General features: G+C 38.9%; 1 protein-coding gene across 3 annotated transcripts in view; it reads left to right on the top strand.

Annotated features, from left to right (window-relative positions):
- CHRM3 (cholinergic receptor muscarinic 3) overlaps positions 1-24,988 on the top strand; it is a 529,115-nt gene that overhangs the window by 389,785 nt on the left and 114,342 nt on the right. The gene's annotated exons all lie outside the window — the stretch shown is intronic.

Raw genomic sequence — 24,988 nt, 5'->3', positions numbered from 1 at the left:
CAAAACCCCATCTCTACTAACAATACAAAAAATTGCCAGGCATGGTGGCACAGGCCTGTAATCCCAGCTACTTGGGAGGCTGAGCCACAAGAATCGCTTGAACCTGGGAGGTGAAGGTTTCAGTAAGCTGAGATTGTGTCACTGTACTCCAGACTTGGCAACAGAGCAAGACACTGTCTCAAAGAAAGAAAAAAAGAACAGTGTCACCTAAAAATCCTCTGTGCTCTACCTATTCATCCCTCCCTGCACCGTAACCTCTGGCAGCCACTGATCTTTTTACTGCCTCCATATATTTACCTTTTCCAAAATGTCATATACTTGGAATCATGCAGTATGTAGCCTTTTCACATTGCTTTTTTTTCCCTTAGTAACATGCATGTAAAGTGCCTTCATGTCAGTTTATGTCTTGATAGTGTCTGTCTTTGTAGCTTTGAATAATATTCCATTGTACTGCAGTTTATTTATTCATTCACCTACTGAAGGACATCTTGGTTGCTTTCAAGTTTTGGCAATTATGAATAAAGTTGCTATAAATATTCATATGTAGGCTTTTGTGTGGAAATAAGTTTTCAGCTCCTTTGAATAAATACCAAGTGATGTGATTGCCAGATTGTATAGTTAGAATATGTTTAGTTTCGTAAGAAACTGCTAAACAGTATTCCAAAGCATCAGTACCATTTTGCATTCCCGTTAGCAATAAATTAAAGTTCCTACTGCTCCATATCCTCACCAACATTTGGTATTCTCAGTGTTCTGGATTTTTGCTGTTCTAATAGGTATGTAGTGGTATCCTGTTGTTTTAATTTGCATTTCTCTAAGAAAATATGTTGAGCATGTTTTCCTATGTTTATTTGCCAACTGTATATCCTCTTTGGTGAAGAGTCTGTTCAGGCTTTGACCATTTTTTAATCAGGTGGTTGGTTTTCTTATTGTTGAGTTGTAAGCATTCTTTGTATATTTTGGATAACAGTTCTTTATGTGTTTTGCAAATATTTTCTTCCAATCTGTGACTTTTCTTCTCATTCTCATGACAGTGTCTCTCACAGAGAAGACATTTTAATGAAGTCCAGCTTATCAATTATTTCTTTCATGAACGGTTACTTTGGTGTTGTATCAAAAAAGTCATCACCAAACTCAAGGCCACCTAGATTTTCTCCTTCATTACGTTCTAGAAGTTTTATAATTTTATATTTTACATTTAGATCTGTGATTCATTTTGAGTTAATGTTTTGTGAAGGGTGTAAGGTCTGTGTCTACATTTATTTTTGTGTGTGTGTGTATGTTTAGATGTCGAGTTGTTCCAGTTGTGGAAAAGCTATCTTTAGTCTATTGTATTGCCTTTGCACCATTGTGAAAGATTGGTTCACTAAATTCATGTGGGCCTATTTCTGGGCTCTCTATTTTGTTTTATTAGGCTGTCTGTCCTTTCACCAATAGAACACTGTCTTGATTATCTTTTAACAGGTCTTGAAGTAAGATGGTATCAGTTCTTTGACTTTGTTCTCCTTTAATATTGTATAGATTATTCTGGATCTTTTGCCTCTCCACGTAAACTTTAAAATCATTTTGCCCATATACACGAAATAACTTTCTGGGATTTTGATCGGGATTGTATTGAATCTAGAAATCAAATGAGGAGTAACTGACATCTGGACAATATGGAGTCTTCCTATCCATGAGCATGAAATATCTCTCCATTTATTTAGTTCTTCTTTGACAGCTTTTATCGTTTCAGAGTTTCATAGTTTTCCTCATGTCAATCTTACACCTATTGTGATAGATTTATACCTATTTGGGGGAAATTAACATTAATATGTGTTTTTAATTTCAAATTCCACCTGTTCATTGCTAGTACAGGAAAGCAATGGACTGTTGTGAACTGCATTCTGCAACATTGCTACAATTGCTTATTAGCTTTAGGAGTTTGGGCAAGAGGGTTTGTTCTTCTGTTTTTGTTTTGGGGATTTTTTATGGGTTCTTTTGGATTTCCTACATAGATGATCATGCCAATACAGTTTTATTTCTTCCTTCCTAATCTAAATTCTTAGCATTCCCTTTTCTTGTGTTATTGCATTAGCTGGAACTTCCAGTGTCATGTGGAAAAGCAGTGGTGAGCGGGGACATCCTTGCCTTGTACATGATCTTAGTGGGAAAGCTACTAGTTTCTCATTATTAAGTATGATGTTAGTTGTGAAATTTTTGTAGATATTCCTTAAAAAGTAAGGATATTTCCCTCTCCTCTTCGTTTACTGGGACTTTTATCATGAAAACGTGTTGGGTTTTGTCAAATCCTATTTCTGCATTTATTGATAAAATCAAGTTGTTTTTCATTTTACCATATTGATATTATGGATTACATTAATGAATTTTCAAATGTTGAACCAACCTTGCATATTTGGGATAAATTTCACTTGGTCGTATTGTATATTCTTTTTATGTATTGTTGGATTTGGTTTGCTAATATTTTGTTGAGGACTTTTGCATCTATGTTCTTAAGCGATACTGGTCTATAGTTTTCTTTTCCTGTAATGTATTTGTCTAGTTTTGGTATTAGGGTAATGTTAGCCTCATAGAGTGTATTAGTATTTTCTCTGCTTCTATCTGCTGAAAGTGATCATAGAGAACTGGTGTAATTTTTCTTTAAATATTTGGTAGAATTTACCGGTGAACCCATCTGGGACTAGTGCTTTCTGTTTTGGAAAGTGATTATTGATTTAATTTCTCTAATGGATATAGGCCTATTTTGATCAACTGTTGCTTCTTGTCTAAGTTTTTGGCAGCTTGTAGCTTTCAAGAAATTAATTCCTGCCATCTAGATTATCAAATTTGTGGGCAAAATTTGTTCATAATGTTCCTTTTTCATCCTTGTAAAGTCCATGTTATCTGCAGTGATGTCTCCTCTCTCAATTATGATTTAGTAATTTGAATCCTTACTTTTTTTCTTAGTTGGCCTGGCTAGAGACTTATTGGTTTTATTGATCTTTTCAAAGAACTAGTTTTCAGTCTTGTTGATGTTCTCTACTGATTTTCTCTTTGTAGAAATCGGTTTCATTGATTTCTGCTCCATTTATTATTATTTCTTTTCTGTCTGCTTACTTTGGAATTGATTTGCTCCTTTTCTGCTTTTCTAAGGTGGAAGCATATATTATGGATTTTAAGATCTTTCTTTCCTAATATATACATTCAATGCTATAAATTTCCCCTTCAGCACTAGTTTTGCTGCACCACACAAATTTTGATAAAATTGTGTACCATTTGCATTTAGTTCAAAATATTCCAAATTTCTTTTGCGATTTCTTCTTTGACCCATATATTATTTAGAAGGGAGGTGTTTACTCTCTGTTTTGGGGACTTTTCAGCTATATTTATTGTTTTTTAACTTAGTTTCATTGTAGTCTGAAAGCAGACATTGTTTGATTTATATTTTTTTTAATTTGTTAAAGTGTGTTTTACGGCCCAGAATGTGGTCTATTTTGGTGAATGCTTCATATAAACTTGAGAATAATGTATACTCTGATACTTTTGTCTGAAATAGTCTACAGATATTCATTATACTGTGGTATTTTTGAGCTCAACTATGTCCTTTCTGATTTTGTGTCTGCTGGATCTGTTTCTCATAAGTAGATGTCAAAGTCTCCAGCTATAATATTGGATTCACCTGTTTCTTTTTTAATGGAGGATAAAAAATATAATTTAATATAATAATTATAGTTATGCTTAGAGAGATAAGAAATAATATTTTGGAAAATTTCTAAGTTATAAAAATATATTCAATAGTCTTAATATATGGGAAAATACATATTATTATGTATGTGTATCTATGTTGAAAATGGAATGGAAATAGAATGGACACAGCTGAAGATAGTAAGCTATTAATAGAAGACTAAGAAAGGTAAATTTCACAGAAATAAATGAATAAGAGTATATGCAGGATTTATATAAAACATGCAAGGTAATAATAGCCATCTTGCAGGGATTCCAGGTTACTCCCAAAAAGAACAGAGAGAACTAAGTAGAGTAAATAGTCAAACAATCAAATACATGAGTCTAAAGTCTGAAATGAACAGCTGAGAACTGAACAAAATGAATAAAAACAGACTCAAATTTAGATACATGTGAATGACATTTAAGAATTGCAAGATAAGATAGATTTGTTAATTTTTTTTTTAACTTTTATTTTAGGTTCGGGGGTATATGTGCAGGTTTGTCACATATGGATAAGTTGCATGATGCTGAGGTTTGGGGTACAAATAATCTCCTGTCACCAGAGTGTGAGGATGGTACTTGACAGGTAGTTTTTCAACCCTTTCCCCACTTCCACTCTCCCCACTGTGGTAGTCCCCAGTGACTATTGTTCTCTTCTTATGTCCAGATGTAGTCAATGTTTAGTTCCCTCTTACAAGTGAGAACATGCAGTATTTGCTATTCTGTTCCTGCGTTAATTCACCTAGGATAATGGCCTCCAGCTGCATCCATGTTGCTGCAAAGGACATGATTTCATTCTTTTTGATGTCTGCCTAGTATTCCAAGATTCGTCAGTTCTATAAGTTTTTGCTTCACTTACTTAGACGCTTTCTCGTAAAGTTTCATCGTTAGGCCTTCTTGGGGATTGACCCCTTTTTATCGTTGTGCAATGCCGCTCTTTTTTCCCTGATAACTTTTCTTGCTCTGAGGTCTACTCTGAAGTTAATATGACTACACCTGCTTTCTTTTGATTAGCATTAGCTGTTGTTTTCTATGTGTTGCCCAAGTTTATTGTTCTTATTTTTACTTTTTCCTCTTTTTCTACTTTCAGTCGTTTTAATTGAACATTCTATGTGATTTCATTTTCTCTCCTTTCTTAGTATATCAGTTTTACTCCTTTTCTGTTTTTCAGTGGTTGTCTTAAAGTGTGCAATACATTTACAACTAACTCAGATCCATGTTCAATTAACATTATACCACTTTGTGGGTGATATAAATACCTTAGAATAGCAAAGTATTCCAAATTCCTCCCTCCTGTCCCCTATATGATTGCTGTCATTTATTTGACTTATACATTAGCTGTAGTTAGTAACACGTTGTTACAATTAACGGTTTGAACAAAATGTTATCTGTTAGATTACTTAAAAATACAAAAATAGAAGTTTTGATTTTTCCTTTATTTTTTTCTTTTTCTAACGCTTTTCCTTTTTATTCCTAATGGTTTTTTGGTTTTTGTTTCTTTATATTTTTAATGACTGAATTAACTTATTAGCAACAAGGGTAATGGAAATCACTTGAGCCTCTCTAAGTCTTTCTCCTTCCTTGACACATTTGGAGGAGTGAGGGAACTAAGTGATTTCTAATGTCCTTCCAGCTCTATTTTTCAGTGATTTTAGTTCAGCCTTTTTAGTTCTTTTATTTCTTACAAGATTTGCATACCAAATTGTTAATTAAAAACAATCCACATTGTATCCTATAGTTGTCTAGAATGTTCATTGTCTTCTCAGTTCCCTTGCTTTTTTTCCAATTTGCCATCTGCCAGTATGCTGACTTGGCAATATTTCCACTATCCATGTGCCAGCTTTGCAACCTCTCAGCAAGGCTCGCAGCTCCTTCTGCACAATTTGAGGGTCTTGGCATAAATAGAACCAGGAAGGCAGAGGGAAGCCTTCCAACTACTGCAGTGCAATTGCTCCCCTATAAAAGCCAAGCAGTTCAGGTCCAGCATCCTCGGGCCGTGATTGTAGATGAACTCTCTGTGACTTCTTTGAGGAGTATTTATACAGATCAGCTGAAATTAATGGAGATGGAAAACATTATAAAACTCGGTTATGTGACTTCTTGAAGTTACATTGTGAGTTATGAAGGCTGCATTATTTTAAATGGGTTTTGGAATTTAGTTGTGATGAACATTTGAGGATTTAGAAATAGAAAAATAAATTGTGTAAACCCTTAGCTTTCTGTCTGCACGCGTGAAGACCACATAGATAGCCTGTTTGCTTCTACTGCAGTCCCATTGACCTCTCCGCCCTCATCAGTCTTCCTCTCCATGTTTTCCCCACTTACCTCTCTTATTTCAGTGCAGAATTTCTTTCTTTCTTTTAATGTCTGTCTAGTTTTTTATTATTTCTATCAGTGCTTTATAGATTTCTCAGCTTAGCTTTGCCTTGGACAACTTCTTCTATATTCACAGGTATCAACTGGGATTGACAAGGGTTAGTTTCTTCATGGAAAAAAAAAATGGAAGCTAAACTGACTGAAGGAAGCAGCTGCCACTAATAGGCTTTGGTTTTTGTTTTAATCCTCATGGAAGGGTTTAGTTTGCAAATTCTTCCTGCTTGGAGATTTAGGAGCCTTTCCTAAGGAAGGGACCAGAATTATTTTCTTTATGTAAAATTTTATATGTGTTTAAAATTCTGTCCTCTCTGTGTATGTATATGTGTAGTACATATGGGTATAACTGGCCTTAGGAAATAGGTTGAAGTGCTTACACGATATTGATCAGTCTAATATTTTAAACATATTGTCTCAAGTTATTTGTTTGAGTATAGTATACATTGAGGGGTTCATCAGCTTCATTTTTAACCTATTTTTTTCTATTTCCTCTACATATCCGATAGTTCTCCTGATATCCATTTAATTTCAGAAGGACTGGATATTACTTTAGTCAAGATGCAGTCTGATTTAATTTTATTTTTAAAAGAAACAGCACTCCCCCTCTCAGCTTTGTATAATTCATTTTATTAGTATTTTGTATCCACCATGCTGGATTACTGTGAGGCAAAAGCAAATAATAATAATTACCTATACTTACAATGTGCTGTGTGCCAGGCACCATTCTAAACATTCCATGTGTATTTCCTCATTTAACCCTCATGACATTACTATGAGATAGATATTGTTATGATTCCCATCTTATAGATAAGGAAGCTGAGACCTAGAGAGGGTAAGTCATTTGCCCAGGGGTCACACAGCTGATGAGCAGTAGGAGAGGAGTCTGGTGGTACAGCTCATAAATCTGTTTAGCTTCTAAACGGCTTCTGTGCTAGTCTGAGATGAGCCTTACCTAAGCAGCTCAGGCAGGGACAGAGCCTTATGATGTTATAACAGAGAGGTGCTCAGAGGTCACTGGGCTCAGAGGAATGCCGCATCTCACACTGCAGGGTGCCGAGGGCAGGCGGGCCTTCCACAGCGGGGAATGCTGCTGCAGGGTGTCATATGCACAGCAAATGAGACGACGCCGTAGTGTCACCCAGCTTTGGGGAATCATGTGCACAGTGGAAGTCAGGGTAAGGACCAAGTGAACAGAGAGTGAAGGAGGGAAGTTTGGTGAGAAATACCAGGTCATGGAAAATCCTGTAGCGAAACCAAAGTTTGAGGTTACAGGGAGCCACTGAAGGACATTGTGCAAGCAAACTCAATGATAAATTTATATTTTAGAAAGACCCCTCTGGATTCCACATAGAAACATTTGTCAGAGGGGCCAGACAGGAGTCAGGAAGACTAATCAGTGGGTGATTATAATAAACCAGGTGGTGCATGAGAAAAAAATTCAAATCTAGGGCCTTGCCCATAATTTTGGCTTTCATAAATAGGTGAATGATGCCAACTCAGACAGGATGCAGGAAGGCCAAGTTGGAAAGGAAAGATGGTAAGTTTAATTTTAGATTTCTGAAGTCTGCAATGCCAGAGTCATCTCATCATGGTATCCACTTGGTGGCTGAAGAGCCATGTCTGGAGCTCGGAAGATGTCTGATGTGAAAGAAACAGTTTCTCCTTGAGGTTAGCTGTGGATTCAGGCAGTTTGGTTAAAGTCACCTGCATATGGACTGAGGAGCCCCCAGGGCAGAGGATGAAGCCTTGGCAGTAAGGATGAAGCAGAAGCCGTGTAGAAGCTTGAAAGAAGCCAGCCTGGAGGGAGGAAGCCAAGAGACATCAGATCTTAGAAGCCAAAACAAGAGCTCCCAGTGGCAGGAAAGATCAATAACCTGGATTCTTGAGAGAGGTAAAATTAGGATAGAAAAAGTATCATGAGACTCGGCAATTCAAAGGTCCTTGCGACGTTAGGATAGTTCAGTAAAGTGAAACAGACGGACCCAGATTGCAATGTGATCGTGCTGGCCCATGCTGAGGGGAAGCGGGAACAACTACCTCAGACTCCTCTGTTAATGAGAATGAGCGTGAGAATCACCACAACTAAGTTTAAATTACAGCCCTGCCATTTACAAGTTGTCTGATCTTAGGCAAGTGTCTTAACATAGCTTGCCTGTAATTTTCTAACATGTAAAGTTAATTCTATTTATCTCAATTTATATTTGGGAATTAAATTTAAAAAGATTATATATATATTTAAAGTACACTGTAATTCTTACAGTTGTTATTTCACTGTAATTGTTATTTCACTGTAATTCTAAGATTAAATGGTTAAGTAGGCCAAGTGCAGTGGCTCACACCTGTAGTCTCAGCACTTTGGGAGGCCAAGGCAGGAGGATTGTTTGAGGCTAGGAGAAGACTAGCCTGGGCGACATAAAGAGATTCCTCTCTACAATAATTTTTTTTTTTAATTATTTGGGCATGGTGGCATGCATCTGTAGTACTAGCTACTTGGGAGTCTGAAGGGGGAGGATCACTTGAGCCCAGGAGTTTGAGGCTGCAGTGAGTCATGATCACACTACTGCACTCCAGCCTGGCTGGCAGAGTGAGACCCCCCAACTCAGAATAATACCACAAGACAAAATGAAAAAATAGTTTTGTTTTTCTTCCCCTGAATCTCATATAGAGCAAATATTTTAATATTGAGAAAGCAGACAACCACCGACCTTCAGCAATTAGATTTTTTTTTACATGTTGTATTTAGACTTTCATACCATTTCATATGATAACCAGGTTTCCTTCCAGTGTCCTCTAAGGCCTATGTTAACCGTCCTTTAAAGGCAATTCATGTTCCCTTCAAATGATAACTCTGAGACCAGGCACGGTGGCTCATACTTGTAATCCCAGCACTTTGAGAAGCTGAGGCGGGTGGATTCCTTGAGGTCGGGAGTTCCAGACCAGAATGAGCAACATGGTGAAACCCCATCTCTACTAAAAATACAAAAATTAGCCAGGTGTGGTGGTGGACACCTGTAATCCTCGCTACTTGGGAGGCTGAGGCAGGAGAATTGCTTGAACCTGGGAGGCGGAGGTTGCAGTGAGCTGAGATGGCACCATGCACTCCAGCCTGGGCGACAGAGTGAGAATCTGTCTCAAAAACAAAAATAAACAAAACAAACAAGTGATAACCCTGAGTGAAAGACTGTAATATACGTTAAATCTACAAAAAATGAAATTTTCATTCAATTGTAAAGTATATTTTATGCCATTTTAATTCTTTGAAAGGATATTTAATGTGTATTAGTTATAGTAATTCTAACTATTATAACTTACAAGCTCTAAAAATCCAGTGGATTAAAACGGCATTATCTTATATTTCGCTTGCGTAGAGTCCACTTGGGGTCTTCCTGGTCAGGCGTCTTTTCTCTGAGTGATTTGAGGATCATTCCATCCTTTGGCTTCACCATGTTCAAATGTGGTTTCCAAGGTCACACTAAGGGTATCTTCATTGCAGCCATTCGGAAGAGAAAAAGAGCATGTGAGATGTGGTCATTGGAGGGTACTAGACCAGGTTTGAAGTGGTGCATATTACGTCTGTCATGTCTCGCTGGCCAGTGCTCAAATTATGCCAAATTACAAAGGAGACTGGAAAATGTCATCTAGTTGTATGCTCTGGAGGAAGAAAAATTTATTTGGTGAAGATTAAGCAGTCTCTGAACAATAAATAAACAGTGTGAAACAGGCATATACTTTTACCATCATTAAGCAGAACACCACTGTCTTAGTGCATTTTGCATTGCTATAAAGGGATGCCTGAGACTGGGTAATGTATAAAGAAGAAAGGTATATTTGGCTCACAGTTCTGCAGGCTATACAAGAAGTGTGGCACCAACATCTGCTTCTGATGAGGGCCTCAGGCTGCTTCCACTTATGGAGGAAGATGAAGGGGAGGTGGCATGTGCAGAGATCACATGGAAAGAGAGGAAGCAAGAGAGTGGGGAGGTGCCAGGCTCCTGTTAGCAACCAGCTCCCTCAGGAACTAAGAGCAAACTTACCATCCCCAACTTCAGGTAGAGCAATAATGTATTCATGAGGGGTCTGCCCCTATGACCCAGCCACCTCCCATTAGGCCCCACCTCCAACACTGGGGATCAAATTTCAACATGAGGGTTGGAAAGACAAACATCCAAACTATAGCAACCACTTTCCCAGCCACACTGGATAAGTGTGGAGTTAGCTCAGTTTTGCAGATTCCTCATTAGTCTTTTGAAGAATAGTTAAGATGAGTGACCTGGATGTGAGACACGGAGTGAAAGGAGATCATCTTGGAGCTTTAAGATTTGACTACCCCACTGGATTTCAGACTTGCATGGGGCCTGTAGCCCCCATTTGGCGAATTTCTACCATTTGTAACCCGTGTATTTACTCAATACCTGTACTCTAGGTGTATTTACTCAATGCCTGTACCCTAGGTGTATTTACTCAATGCCTGTACCCTAGGTGTATTTACTCAATGCCTGTACCCTAGGTGTATTGACTCAATGCCTGTACCCTAGGTGTATTTACTCAATGCCTGTACCCTAGGTGTAGTTACTCAATGCCTGTACCCTAGGTGTATTTGCTCAGTGCCTGCACCCATTGTATCTAGGAAGTAACTAACTTGCTTTCGATTTTACGGGCTCATAGGCAGAAGGAACTTGTGTTGTCTCACATGAGACTTTGGACTGTGGACTTTTGGATCAATGCAGAAATGAGCTAAGATTTGGGGGCACAGTTGGAAAGACATGATTGGTTTTAAAATGTGAGGACATGGGATTTGGGAGGGGCCAGGGTAAGAATGATAGGGTTTGGCTGTGTCCCCACCAAATTCTCACCTTGAATTGTAATAATACCCACATGTCAAGAGTGGGACCAGGTGGAGATAATTGAATCATGAAGGAAGTTTCCCCCATGCTGTTTTCATGGTAGTGAATAAGTCTCATGAGATCTGATGGTTTTATAAAGGGGAGTTCCCCTGCACAAGCTCTGTAAGATATGACCCTGTAAGATATGACTTTGCTCCTCATTTGCCTTCTGCCATGATTGTGAGGCCTCCCCAGCCGTGTAGAACTGTGAGTCAATTAAATCTCTTTTCTTTATAAATTACCCAGTCTTGGGTATGTCTTTATTAGCTGCATAAGAACAGACTATTACAATCAGTATCCTCTCTCTAGCCTGGCAATTGTGGAAACCTAAGCAGAGAATCACAAAACTGTTAGCAGATCTAAAATTCAAAGAGAAGCTCCCTGACCTCTTTTACAGAATATTAGTTCCTAAACCTCATTAACTTCTTGGAGCACAAATATGAGAGAGCAAGGACTGTGCTTGGGCCTCAAAATACAGCTTTGTGGACATCAGAGTCAATGGCAGGATAAAGTCTCATCTACTCGGTAATGTAAAACATATATAAGTTTGTGAAAAGTACTGTTAAAATGAAAATGCATAATAAAATTTATTCACAGAAAAATAATAGAGATTTTATTTTGTTTTTTGTTTTTTTTTTTGTTTTTCTGGTAAAATATCACCAAAAAATAGGAAAATATCCGTAGGAGTCGCTCCTGAAGAAAAAAAAAAAAAAAAAAAAAAAACATAAAACTAGCATGTCGCACAGCTTTTCTTTATTTTTGTTTATTCATTTATTTTTGAGACAGGGTCTCTCACTGTTGCCCATGCTGGAGTGCTGTGATGCCGTCTCGGCTCACTGCAACCTCTGCCTCCCCGGTTCAAGCAATTCTCCTGCCTCAGCCACCTGAGTAGCTGGGATTACAGGCACACACCACCACACCCAGCTGATTTTTGTATTTTTAATAGAGACAGGGTTTCACCATGTTGGCCAGCCTTGTCTCGAACTCCTGGCTTCACGCAATCCACCCTCCTTGGCCTCCCAAAGTGCTGGGACTACAGGCGTGAACCACCGTGCCCAGCCAATAAACATTTCTTTAAAAGGGGCATGTTGAGCAATTTCAGTAATACCATGAAAGGATCTGCTAAGCAGGGAGACTTGGGAAGAGTGAGTTGGTAGGAGTGTGGCTACCTCTTTAGTGACTGTAGAAATGTTACTACAGGCATTTCTGTTTTTCTAATCAGTTTTATTTTCTGATGTGTGAGGCAAGGATACATTTTCCCTGACATCCTAAGACTGGCTTTGCCTTGGGAGATCACAAACCAATCAGAGGGCTCAGTATAATCTCTGCCAGCTCAGAGAGCTTGAGAAAAAAGAAAAGAAAAGAAAGAAAAAGAAGGGTTGGGGATATTTCATTAGGCACATAGGCACAGACACTGAGATGGGTAAGAAAGGAGGAAGCAGGTCCTCAACGAGTTGTATAAAAAGATGGGCTTGGAAGTCTACGGATTCAGCTGTGCACATGAGACAGCAATGGGGGCACGTGGCTACCAGAAACACAGTGGGTAGATTGGCAGGTACAAGGGTAGATTGGCACCTACAATAGTGGGTGCACGTGTCTGTAAATATACATATTCAGTCTTATCGATCCTGCTTCAAATACTGGTTTAGAAAAGAAGACAGAGAAGAGTTCATTGAGAAGGAGAAGCATTTGGACAGGTCAAGCTGCGGAATCGGTTTCCTCGTTACCCTGCAGTGTGTTTCATTGCTGCTGTGGTCCAAGCTCTGGGGGTCTTCCAGGCTCTCTCTGAGCACCTTGGCCACTGGGGCATCAAGGCTAGTCCTCTTCATTCCTTTGCCCTTTCTTCCTTTCTGACTTTCACCGCCAGGATCATGGAGGGAGAAGAACTCTGCTTTTTGTTGATGGTTGTTGAGTACTTATTATATGCCTGTCATTGCATCAGACACCAGGGAACAGTGATGGACAAGACAAGAAGATCTCACAGATCTCTGAAATCTTTGCGATCTCTCAGACTGACAGCTTGCAGTCTGATCATCAAAAGCATCTAAGGTACAGAATTAGTGTTCATCCCTTAGTCAAAGAAAGCTGGTCTGCCAGGCTCTGGGTGAGGTCTTGGGGTTGACAGAGAAAAAAGTCACTTGCTCTCACATAGATCCAAGTCAAAACAAACCCTGAGCAGCTTTCAATATGAACATGCATTTTAATGTAGACAAATAGATGAAATCATTTTGAGAGTTCTTTCCCACCTTCAAAAACCTATACAGAGGATGACTTCCAAATTCTTTGTTCTTCTCATTTATAGAAGTTTGTTAAAACTAAAATGTGTTCAAATAAAGTTATAGGACCTTAGGACTTGAATTAATTTTTAAATTGGTAAAGTTCAAGTTACCTGGTTCTTGCCAAGATCATTGAAATAATGGACCATAGAACCAAGCTTAAAATTTAAGCCCTGGACCCCAGGCTTGAGATTTGTTCATCAAATTATGATGTCTTCAATAAATTACGACATGCCTGAGTGACACATGTATGATTTGCATTTTATGGCAAGACCTTCGCCTTTGTTTGTGGCCTAGTTACAGATGCTGTGAAATAGAAAATGATCATCTTTTATAACACAAGTATCAATAGGAAGCCAAATCCTAAACTTCCTGGCAGTCCTTTGATGCTAGATGGAGAGTTTGACTTTGCTTCACAGTTCTTTTTCCAGCGACACTACAGTGTACTTTAAGCATTTCTCAGTATTTGTCACACATTTGGACTTTTCCCAGTGTTAGAAAGATACGAATTATTGAACATCAGTAAATCACTGCTGTCTTTTGGTTTGGATTTTTAAAATGAGTAGCCATTCTAAATGGTATTGTACCACTGATTTCATCATTCTCCAGGGAATACTTCAGGATTGTTCATTTAATGTAGTTTTACCTTTTCTTCCAAGAGTGACAATTTAGTGTGCTGCTGGGAGCATGATGAAATAAAATCACAGTAACCATATTGCCATTCCTGGGTTAAGTTGTCAGGGAGGGTCTCAGCAAGACCAGTGGGCCTACCTTTGAGGGGAACCATGCTTTGATTCTTTATCCAGTTACCATAATTCTAAAAAAGAGTGAGAGGGAGCCTGTCAGCATTAGGGACTTTTTAAAAACTGATGATAAACAATAAGACCACAAATTTGACAAAAGTGATTTCTAATAATGTTCTAATTTTTTTTCTAACTGCTCAGGCAGAGAAGAATTAAACATATCAGATGAGGAGTCATAGAATGGAATTGCCATAGATGCTCTTTTCTTCTTTTCCTTTTGAGCTTATAAGCACGAAAACATTTCACCTGCTAGGATTAAGCAGAATACTGTGAATGGTGGGATATTGTCAATTTTCTCAATTTTCTGAGGCATTTAGGAAATTCTGACTTTATCACAACCTATTCTGTTAGAAATAAGCAAATATGAACTTGTCAGAAATGAAATGCGTATTTTTTTTTTTTTTTTTTTGAGATAAGATCTCACTCTGTCACCCAGGCTGGAGTGCACTGGTGCAATCTCGGCTCACTGTAGCCTCAACCTCCTGGGCTCAAATTTTCCTCCTACCTCAGCCTCCTGAGTAACTGGGACTAACAGGTTCACCTCACCACACCCAGCTAATGTTTGCATATTTTGTAGAGACGGGGTTTTGCCCTGTTGCCCAGGCTGGTCTCTTACTCAAGCAATCGCCTGCCTTCACCTCCCAAAGTGTTGGGATTACAGGTATAAGCCATGGTGCCCAGCCTAAATTACCCACTTTAAATAGTTTAGATCTGAGAGTTTTTATTTTCTCACAGAAAATAATTTTGAGTAGCGAGTATAGAGATTAAATAAAATAAATGATATATCAGCTATTAGCTCTAACATGTCTGGAGACAGTACAGAGATCACAGTGAAATAAGTAAGATGTGGTTTTTTCTAATGATGACATGCACGTGGTTACAGAAAAAACCCTCACAAGTTTAACAAACACCTTAGTTAGAGTTACCTTTTGCTTTGCCTCTCACACTTATTAATTCGTTTGTTCTTTTTTTTTTTTTGTCTTTTTCCCTGAGGTGACCTATTATTTGGGTTAGATTTATTATTTGAGTTATATCGTTGTATAACTCAAATGGATGATTCAATAACATTCAAGATTTCAGCCATTAGAGCAAGATGAGTGGTAACCAGGAAACTGTTACATGCATCCTGCATTTTGTTTTAGTTAGTGTCAGTTGGGTACTTTCTACATAATCTCTCTGTGTTTTTATTTTCTCACCACTAAAATGTGGGAATTGAGCTATACAAATTCGGTGGCTTATTTCAGATCTAACTCTGTGCTTTTAATTACCATCTTCTTAACAAGCAGTAGTGTTTCTGTTTATTAATTTACAAGTTTACATTAAACCACTTCAGATATTAAGTAATTTATTTTACATTGATACATCTCCATCCCACCATTTCTCTGTTCTGTTACTTATTTTCAAAATGTTTCCAATCCTATCAATAAATTTAGTAGTCTTTTAAAAAGCAGAATAGCCATTATGTTGGTCACTTAACAGTATTTAATTTGATATCATATCTCTGTAAATATCTGATATCGGATAATTTCCAAAAATACTTACACCATGATGCATACATGAGAATAGATCATTAATCCATTAATTAACTCACACTGGTGAACTAACCAATCTTTACGATATTGTAGTACTGATTATTCTTAAGAGGACAGAATTATCTTTAATAAATATTTTACTTTTTATGTGAAAAACAATGTATTTTCTGCAGCAACCACTTATTTTTTAACTGAAAGAAAATAGCTTCTCTGGTGTTAACTTACCTAAAATCCTTTGAATGATTTGCCAAGTGACATTTTGAAAATGAACTGACATAAGAAGTCGGTGGGGGATGATGGATATTTTTATTGATGATATCTAAGTAATTTTACTAACCAAGGTGGATTTAAAGGATATTTTAATTGACGATCCTTAAAGGTGGTTTTTCTCAAGATCTTCCAAGAAAATGTAAGCCTCTGACTAATGTAACTCTAAGTTTTGCTCAGCAATTGCATTGAGAGTGACTTGGACAATTAATTACCCATTTCAACCCCTTATGCCAGGGATTAGCACCTCAGTGTCTCTGAGGAAGTTTTCTGATTATCTTTTGTGAAGCAGATTTCCTCCACTGTGTGGAAGTTGGCTCTCTTTCAGTCCTTGTAAACTGTCCAAATACATGTCCGTTAAAGACAGACAAGAACAACTCCCCATTTCAGAATAAAGATGAAACCTTTTCTCCATTTCTATATTTGTTTCCATCTTCCTATAAAGAACTTTATTGATCTATGATAATGTAATTCTTAATGGATGTACTGTCACCTCAAAATTAGAAAAGCATTGAAAAGATTCATAATTTTTATTGGAAGTTGATCATCCTTGTGTTCACATAAATAGTGGATTATTTTTTCCAGATTTGGAGAGATCACGTTTTGAAATAATTGAAATTTTGTTCATTTTACCTAGCTGGCAGCAGACTGGACTTGACCAATTCATCTTAGTCTGAGCTGAGTATAAATAAACTATCGTTTCCACAAGGATAAGGGTGTAAGGGGACTTTATGCAGATATTTTTACATTGACTGTGTTCAGTGACATTTACATTCTGGCTTGGGGAACACTTTTCTTGGAGTCTTTTGGCTGAGCATTTTTTTTTAAGTTCATCAAAGAAATGCAAAATGCTGAAACTCCTGTTGCTATTATAGTTTATTCTACGGCATTACTATGACTTCTGTGAACAAATATATATTAAATACACACCTAGATGGGGTCTTGTCTTCCTAGAAGAGCATCCAAGGTTGCACTTCTATGTAGGTACTGGAGTTTTTATATTTTCCTTCTGTCACGGTACTCCCGTCTTTTCCATTAGAGCTCAAGAAAGAAAATAGAATAATGACGAAGTGAAATGGAGGGCAGTCACAGAGAAAAAAGAAGTGAAAAACAAAGATTTTTACCTGTATATCAGAGGGGACAGAAAAAAATCACAGCATATTTTAAGAAATTGAAATCACACAAGAGGAACGTATACCACCAAAGGTCTTATCATAGTTATATGCCAACTATCACTGGCATCGTTTCAGTGTAACTTATCACTTGTCTCATAAATAATGAATGGGAACTGAAAATCAGTTGTGTAGGCTTCATGGACATTTTGGTGCAATTAATTATATGCTTAGGCTCTCGTGGGTATATACTTAATGCACATGGCCATGGTCAGAGCATTTGGCTGATCCCCGTCTCAGAGGCGTTCTCTCTGTTGTAGGAAAGGCCAGTTTCCAATACTCCTTCTTGGCATCCAGCAAGTCACACTGCAAGACCTTTTTTAAAAAAACAGATTTAGGGGGTACAAGTGCATTTTTGTTACATGGATATATTGCGTAGTGGTGAAGTCTGGGCTTTTAGTGTGTCCCTCACCCAAATAGTGTACATTGTACCCAGTGGGTAGCTTTTCATTCCTCACCCCCCTCCCACTCTCCCCACCTTTGGAGTCTCCAGTATCTACTATTCCACTCACTACAGGACACTTTATCCACTATTGTTTGTAAACAAAATAAAGTGAATTCATCAACTCTATGACTATTGCCTTTCACCTTACACTACACTGGTATGTTTTGCATCAAGAGTAGGACAATACGCAGTAATGAAAAAGAATGAAATCGTGTGTTTTGCAGCAATATGGATGCAGCTGGAGGCCATTATCCTAAGTGAATTAATGCAGAAACACAAAACCAAATACCGCATGTTCTCACTTATAAGTGGGAGCTAAACATTGTGTACTCATGGACATAAAGATGAGAACAATAGACACTGAGCACTCCAAAAAGGGGGAGGAAAGGAGGGGGCAAGGGCACTACCTACTGGGTATATGTTCACTGTTTGGGCAGTGAGTTCCACAGAAGCCCAAAACTCAGCATCGTGCAACATATCCATGTAGCAAACCTGCAGAGGTACCTCCTGACTCTAAAATAAAATAAAAATCTTTATAAAACTTTAAAAATAAAAGGGACACTCATACTTTAAAAAAAAAAAAGGGTAAGACAAAAGGTCTCAAATGCTCCAAGGTATTGGTTTAAAAATATGAAAGTGGCTAGGTCCCACTTAAAGGAATAATTTGATTACATAATAGAAATGACTTAATGTGTTTGATGACTGTTTCTCAGTGTGTAGCATACAAAAGAGCAGCAGTAGTATGTGTGATCTGCCTCGTTCGTTCCCCATTGGGTCTATTTCCTTTTGTTCCAAAGCATTTTAAAAGCTGTATTTTCAGTGCAGTGGTCATCTAAGAGTGAAGTAACCAGGGCATATGTAACAAATTGCTTCCTTGATTCTTCACCTGGATGTCTAATACTGTACTCACCTCAAACTTAAAAAGTCCAAGCCAGGTGTGGTGGCTTGCACCTGTGGTCCCAGCTACTCAGGAGGCCGAGGCGGGAGGATCGCCTGAGCCCAGGAGTTAGAGATCAGCGTGGCCCACATAGTGAGGCCCTGTCTCTACAAAAAAATTAACAAATTAGCCGGGCCTAGTGGCTTGTGCCTGTAGTCGCAGCTACTCAGGAAACTGAAGCGAGATGATCACTTGAGCCCAGGAGTTCAAAGCTGCAGTGAGCTGTGATTGCACCACTGAACTCCAGCGTTTGTGACAGAGCAAGACCTTATCTCTACAAAAAAAAAAAAAAAATGTCAAAACCAAATTCCACATTCTCACAGCCCAAACCTTCCATCTTTCATACCTCCTTTTTCCCAGTTGCTCAGGCTTAAAACTTGGGAGTCATCCTTTTTTCTTCCTTTCCCTCCTGCTGTATTCTTTATTGTAAGAATACAGTATATAACATATATATAATATGCAAAATCTCTGTTAATCAGCTGTTTATCATCAGTACGACTTCCAGTGAACAGTAGGCTATTCATAGTTAAGTTTTGGGGAAGTCAAAAGTTACATGTGGGTTTTCGATTGATGGAAGGGGCAGGGTTGGCACCCCTAATCCCTGCATTGTTCAAGGTTCAATTGTATATGCCAGGTCTTCCTCCCATTCCAGAGTATAAGCTGCTTGATGGCAAACCCTTTTTTGTTGATCCCTCTATTCCTAGCACATAGAACAGCCCCATGCACACAGCAGACACTCAATATATATGTGCTAAATGACCACACAGTAGACACTCAACAAATATGTGCTAAATGACCTTGCAGATATGAAAGGTGGAAATAATGCAAGGTAGAAAAGTCACTCTGCACATCATCAAACTTCTCAACACTGAACTGTCTTGGGGAGAAAAATGGCTCTGTGAAATACCAAAGATCAAGGATTACTTTGTGACTCTCCACTGACACAGAGAGAAAGAAAGGTTCTTCTAGGCTTAGAAGCCATCGAAGACTTCCTGATGTTAATAAGACTGGCACTCAGCTTGGGAGATGGCTAATCTTAAAATTAGGTGCTGGTAAGTAGAAATACTGTCAATCATATGCAAAGACCAGTCAAGCTGTGGGACATGTATTATTTGATCCTAGGGAAAAACTGAGATTTTCACAAGTGTATTTTGGAGGCATTTGCAGCGAAGCATTGTTTGAAGCTGTTGGAGTGGGTGAGTGTCTAAAGATGAAAGTGTAGCTAGCAGGAGGCAGGAACTGGACCTCGGGAAGTAGCTGTGTTTCACAGACAGGGTGAAGGGTCAATCCATTAAAGGAAACACAGAAGAGAAGACCAGATATGCTGAAAACCAGCAAAATAATGAGGTACCAATGGAAGAGAGAATGTTAAAAAGAGAAAATTGTTTCAAATATTGGAGTAAAGTCTTAGCAGAAGACCTTCCAGAAGGCCATTGGACCAGGAACTTAAGAGGTCATGGGTAGACTTAGAGAGAGCAACTTAAGTGATGAGGAGTGGAGTGCACCGGATTGAATGAGTTTGAGACAGAGCCTATGGGAAAGATGGGTGGCTAGTATGGAAAATGTTCATGATGACGGGCAGGAAAAGGACCAATGAATCATAAATGCCTTCAAGGAGCGTTACCAGAATTGGGAGTCTTCACTTCTCAGGGGCAGGATCGAACACGCTGTTTTTGCTCCAGGCACTGAGATTCAGAGGAACCAGGAAGCCTGCTCATGGAATCTCTCGGCCCACCCTCCCAGGGAACCTACTGGTTGTAGCCTCATCTTCCTCTCCATCAATGTACCCATGTCCACAGGTCACACTTTGCCACTATTGTCACTTTTAGTGACACAGCTCTACTGTAGACAGCAGGAGAAACAAGCATATTAGGCTGCCACTGACTTTATTGTTTTTTCTGCCATGACAATTTTTCATAACAGTGCAGATCCCGTTGTCTTTAGGCAAAAAAATGTCACTCTGCCCAACATCAAACTGTAACTGCTTCACACAACCCTGTCTCAGGGGGAGAAAAGGAGGGCTCTATAAAACACTGAAAAGCATTTATTCCCTTGCAACTCTCAATGAACCCATGAATTATGAGTAACAGAATCAAATGAGAGCATGTTGGAAGCTTAGACTGTAAACAGGTGTCTGCAATCCACAGACTTAACTCATTATGCACCGTGAGGGTTGCCTTAGGGAAATTGCTTGTTATTATTCTATTAAAATGCATTATTTCTTCTTCGTATCAGGTAGCTTTTTTGTTTGTTTTCCAATTTTTGCTTTTCCATACACTAATGATAGTGTGTGAATGTAAAAATGATAGATGAGAACAGTGAAGAATTTGTTACTAGGTCTGGGAATAGGCAGGGGTGTGGGGAAGGGGATATAAGAAAGGAGAATTATCTTCACTGTTTTAAGCTCCCCAGGTTGAGATCATCAGTCTCCTTTGTGTTCACTTCTCCTTAAGGATGGACAATCCTAGTAAGAATAGCTCAGCAAAGTTCCAATGGGGCCAATGACTGGTTCTGGTTCCATGGAGCCAGGTCACTGCTGCCTCCTTGTTCCCAGCTACAAAACTCCCAAGAGAAGTTAAGATATCTTCATGATCTCTTTGTTCCTCACATTAAATAGCGCAGTGCCGGGCTCCCATTAGCTGCTCAGCAAGTGTTTGCTGATTTCCCCACTTTATTTAATCAAAGCAGGTTAGCACCAGAAGTTGGTTGGAAATCATCTAGTTCAATGATTCTCAACTTTCACATGCATGTGAACCTCCTGGGTGATTCAATCACCCCAGAACAGTTCTGAGCCTGTTGGTCAGAGTGAAGTCTGAGATTCTGCAATTCTAACAAAGTCCAAGTCCAAGGAGATGCCAGCATGCTGGCCCTCAGACCACACTTTGAGTAACAGGGATCTGGTGGAGTGCACCTCTTACAGCGTCTGCCTATCACTGTGGGTGGGCTGGGGTCCAACAGCCACGAGATGATCATAGTTCATCTTCCTACAGCATCAAATATGGTGGAAGATCAAACTATATTTTTTTAAAATATTTAAACAAAGATTTATTATGAGGCAGAATACATTTGATTAAGAAATGTAAGAAAAATATAAACTATAAAAAAAATGTAAGAAATGTAAGAAAAATGTAAGGGATTTTTTTTTCCAGTTGAGGTTTCCCCTTTCAAGTTACACTTTCAGTTGGCCTCCAGAGGATGCATTTCTTATTTTCTCTTAGGGATAATTTAGAGGAAAAGTTTCAAAAGCACTGATCTAGTCCTAATGAGGAAATGGGGTGCCAGGGAGGCTTAATTAGGTAGTTAGCCTGATGGTAATGCTGATGACAACCACTAACATTTATTGGACTCTTACTATAAGCCAGGCATGGTGCAAAATGCACACACTATTACACTGACTATTCATGGAAGTTTTCTGAAGTTCATATTATTGTTGATCCAATTTTGGATTTGAGGAAATTGAGGCTCAGAGCAGTGGCGTAGTTTACCCCCCAAACACACACCTATCTGACATTAAAGTCCCTGCCATCAACTACAGTGATTTAGGGCTTCCTGAAGTAGGTACAGTCAGGGCTAGGACCACTCTCTCTCTCCTATCCAGGACTTGGTTTACAAGATGGCACCGTTTTCCATAAAGTAGCTGAGATAAAGCAGGTTGATGCAATTTGGCAGCCCCTGGTGTTTCCAAAGAGAGTCTTTAAAAATTAGAGAAGTGTGCCTCATAGGAATCTGGACAGTGATTCCTTTATTGTTTCTTTCATGACAACAATAAGCAGGTTAACTGTGTTTTCTGTTTAGTAACTAAGCCATGGTTCTAGGCTTATAGAAAATCAATACTTTCTCACTAATATATACTTTTCCTGCCAAGCAGCCATCAGAATTAAAGGAAAATGGTATCTATAATCAGCTGTTATAAATTGCATTACCAGGTGAATAGTTAATGTGTTTCATTCCTTACATAAATAGAATTTTAAAAGGGTAGCATCAGGAGAGTTACAAAGAATGAATTCTCTACTTCTGTGCATTTTGACTCAACTTTCTAGAAGCTTTTGTAGCATTGCTCCACACATGTGATACTATTATTTTCATGTTTGTGATGCCAGATATGCACTGAGCTCATCCTGGGGCAAGGACAGACATGCCTACTGCCTACAGACATACCCAGTGACCAAGAGCAGCTTCAGGATTAGCGACAGTCCCAGTGGCAGGCCAGTTTCGCTTATGCATTATAGCTCTGTTCTACAAAAACAAACTTAGTTCTCTTCTATTCACTATAATGAATCCCTGACATTTCCAAAAATGAGAAATTCTGGATTGTTTCTACTAAGTGAAACTTTGTACAAGTTCAAGTTTGGATGAAGCCAAGCAGCTTTGAAATGATGTAAGCTGACATGACTGATATCATTGGTAGATCCCAGGGTATGCAAAAACCTTGAAGTTTTATCTCTCTCTCTCCTTCAAGCTAATAACCATTAAGCATGTGCCATAGAAAAAAATATTATCTGAACCACACAGGATTATCACTTTGTATGTTATTTCATGTCAATGGTTGAGAATATGCTGAAATTTAACATAGTTCATTAACCAAGAAATACAGCAGGAGCTGAAAACACCAGAGTAAGGCTGTTCGAAACACCACTACCCCTGTGAGTGCTTTGCTAAGGATCCCATCAAAAGGCTTCTCAGTGCCCTCTGTTGTCCAACAGCAGCAGTAAAACAGTATATCACATTTGGGAGGAAAAGAAGCAGGGGGTCATAGGACCCACTTTACATGTAAATGGCAGGTGTAGTTATTTAGTTTTGTTTTTGTTTTCGAGACAGGGTCTTACTCTGTTGCCCAGGCTGGAGTGCAGTAGCATGATCAAGGCTCAGTGCAGCCTCAACCTCCCTGGGCTCAGGTGATCCTCCCACCTCAGCCTCCCATGTGGCTGGGACTACAGGTGTGCACCACCACACCCAGCTAATTTTTGTGTTTTTTGTAGAGATGGGATTTCACCATGTTGCCCAGGCTGGTCTCAAACTCCTGGGCTCAAGTGATCTACTTGCTTCAGCCTCCCAAAGTGCTGGGATTACAGGTGTGAGCCACCTCTCCTAGCCGGGTGTAGTTATTTCTAAATCTTAATCTGAGATACGACTTTGAGGTGCAAGGAAGCTGCCTCACAGAAAAATCTCTCTTCTAGTAAAGCTAAAATCCACTATATGCAATCTGTGGTCCATGCTAAACTTTGCCATATTCTTCCATTGTTTTAAAATACAGATATCCCCATAATGGCTAAAACAGTGCATTCCTTATATCACAATATAAAATACTCTCAAACCCTTTTTGGGGGGTAACAGGGTGAAGGCTCTATTTTCTTAATGAACAAGGAGGTTAGGAAACATTCGCGTGCCTTATCTTCTTTCTAGTTTGGAGTAGGGCAAGACTCCATTGTGCCAGGCTATTTTGATAGTCTGTTATTACAACACGAAAGCCTAACTCCAGGCAATACATTCAGAGACCACTTTCCTTAGAGCACATTCTACAGGTAAATTTAAGTACATGTCTTCATAGTATTTACTTCTTGGCTATTGTGGGGAAAAGGAAAATAATAATTACTTTAAAAATGCAGGGCAAGCAGCTCCACTATCACACTCTTTTCAAAACCATGAATTGGTTTACAAAATTGTTTTTTAAATACGTGTATTTCCCAGGAAAGTATATTATATCAGTATGTTAGGCAAGAGTCCTAGGGAATACTTTCCCTTTTATGAGACAGAGCTGATACGTGGAGCCTTGAATTTCACGAGGTGCCTTCAGCCATCCTCACTGATGCTCAAAGATCTGATCATGTCAAGTTTAATCATAGATTATGTTCTTGAGGATCACCTTTTTCCCCTTCATGTGAACTTTATAGTCAGCTACTAAAATCAAGTGTGGAAGGCAGCAGGTAGGTGATCAGGGTGATCAAGTCAAATGATGCAGGCAAGCTAAGAGTATATACCCCATTGCCAAGCAGAGCGGGGTTCCACCGAGTGAAGCAGAATAGTGGGTCACCCACCCACCCTCTCAGAACCACCTATTGGAGATCCCGTCGTGATAGCACGTTTGTCTGAATTTAACTCCGGGAGGTAGCCCTGGGTACAACAGCAGACAGACTGGTTTCCTGCCTTTCTAAGACTTGCAAGAATTGCCAAACAAATCAATTTACCACTTAAACTCTGACTCTTGGAGGATTTATAGCCTCCAGCAGCAGAAGGCATTGTGGCAACAGGAGAGAGGCAGCATGCCCCTTCTCAGGGAGCTTTTATCTCTCCTTAGTGTTGACAGGTTTATGATTTTACTGTGAAAATCCATGGAATGTGGCTTTACAAAATCGACAGTCTTTTGAGATATTTCCAAGAGCAAAAGCACAGGAAGGTGGGAGCATATTATGAATCGAAGCTGAATAAAACACAGGAGTGAAGAATGAGATATCATGATCATGAGGAGAAATTGACTTCTTTCCTTCAGTTCATCCCATTTTATCCTCAAAGGTCATTCATTGTGGTTTTTTTTTATTCATAGTGGACCACAATGTGGAAGTTGCTCTTTCTGTGTAGAGAACTATGGGTTTTGTTT

Source organism: Nomascus leucogenys, chromosome 5 (assembly GCF_006542625.1).
Source record: "Nomascus leucogenys isolate Asia chromosome 5, Asia_NLE_v1, whole genome shotgun sequence".
Lineage (NCBI taxonomy): Eukaryota > Metazoa > Chordata > Mammalia > Primates > Hylobatidae > Nomascus > Nomascus leucogenys.
Note: the sequence above shows the minus strand (reverse complement) of the source record. Positions and strands in the feature narration are given on the sequence as shown.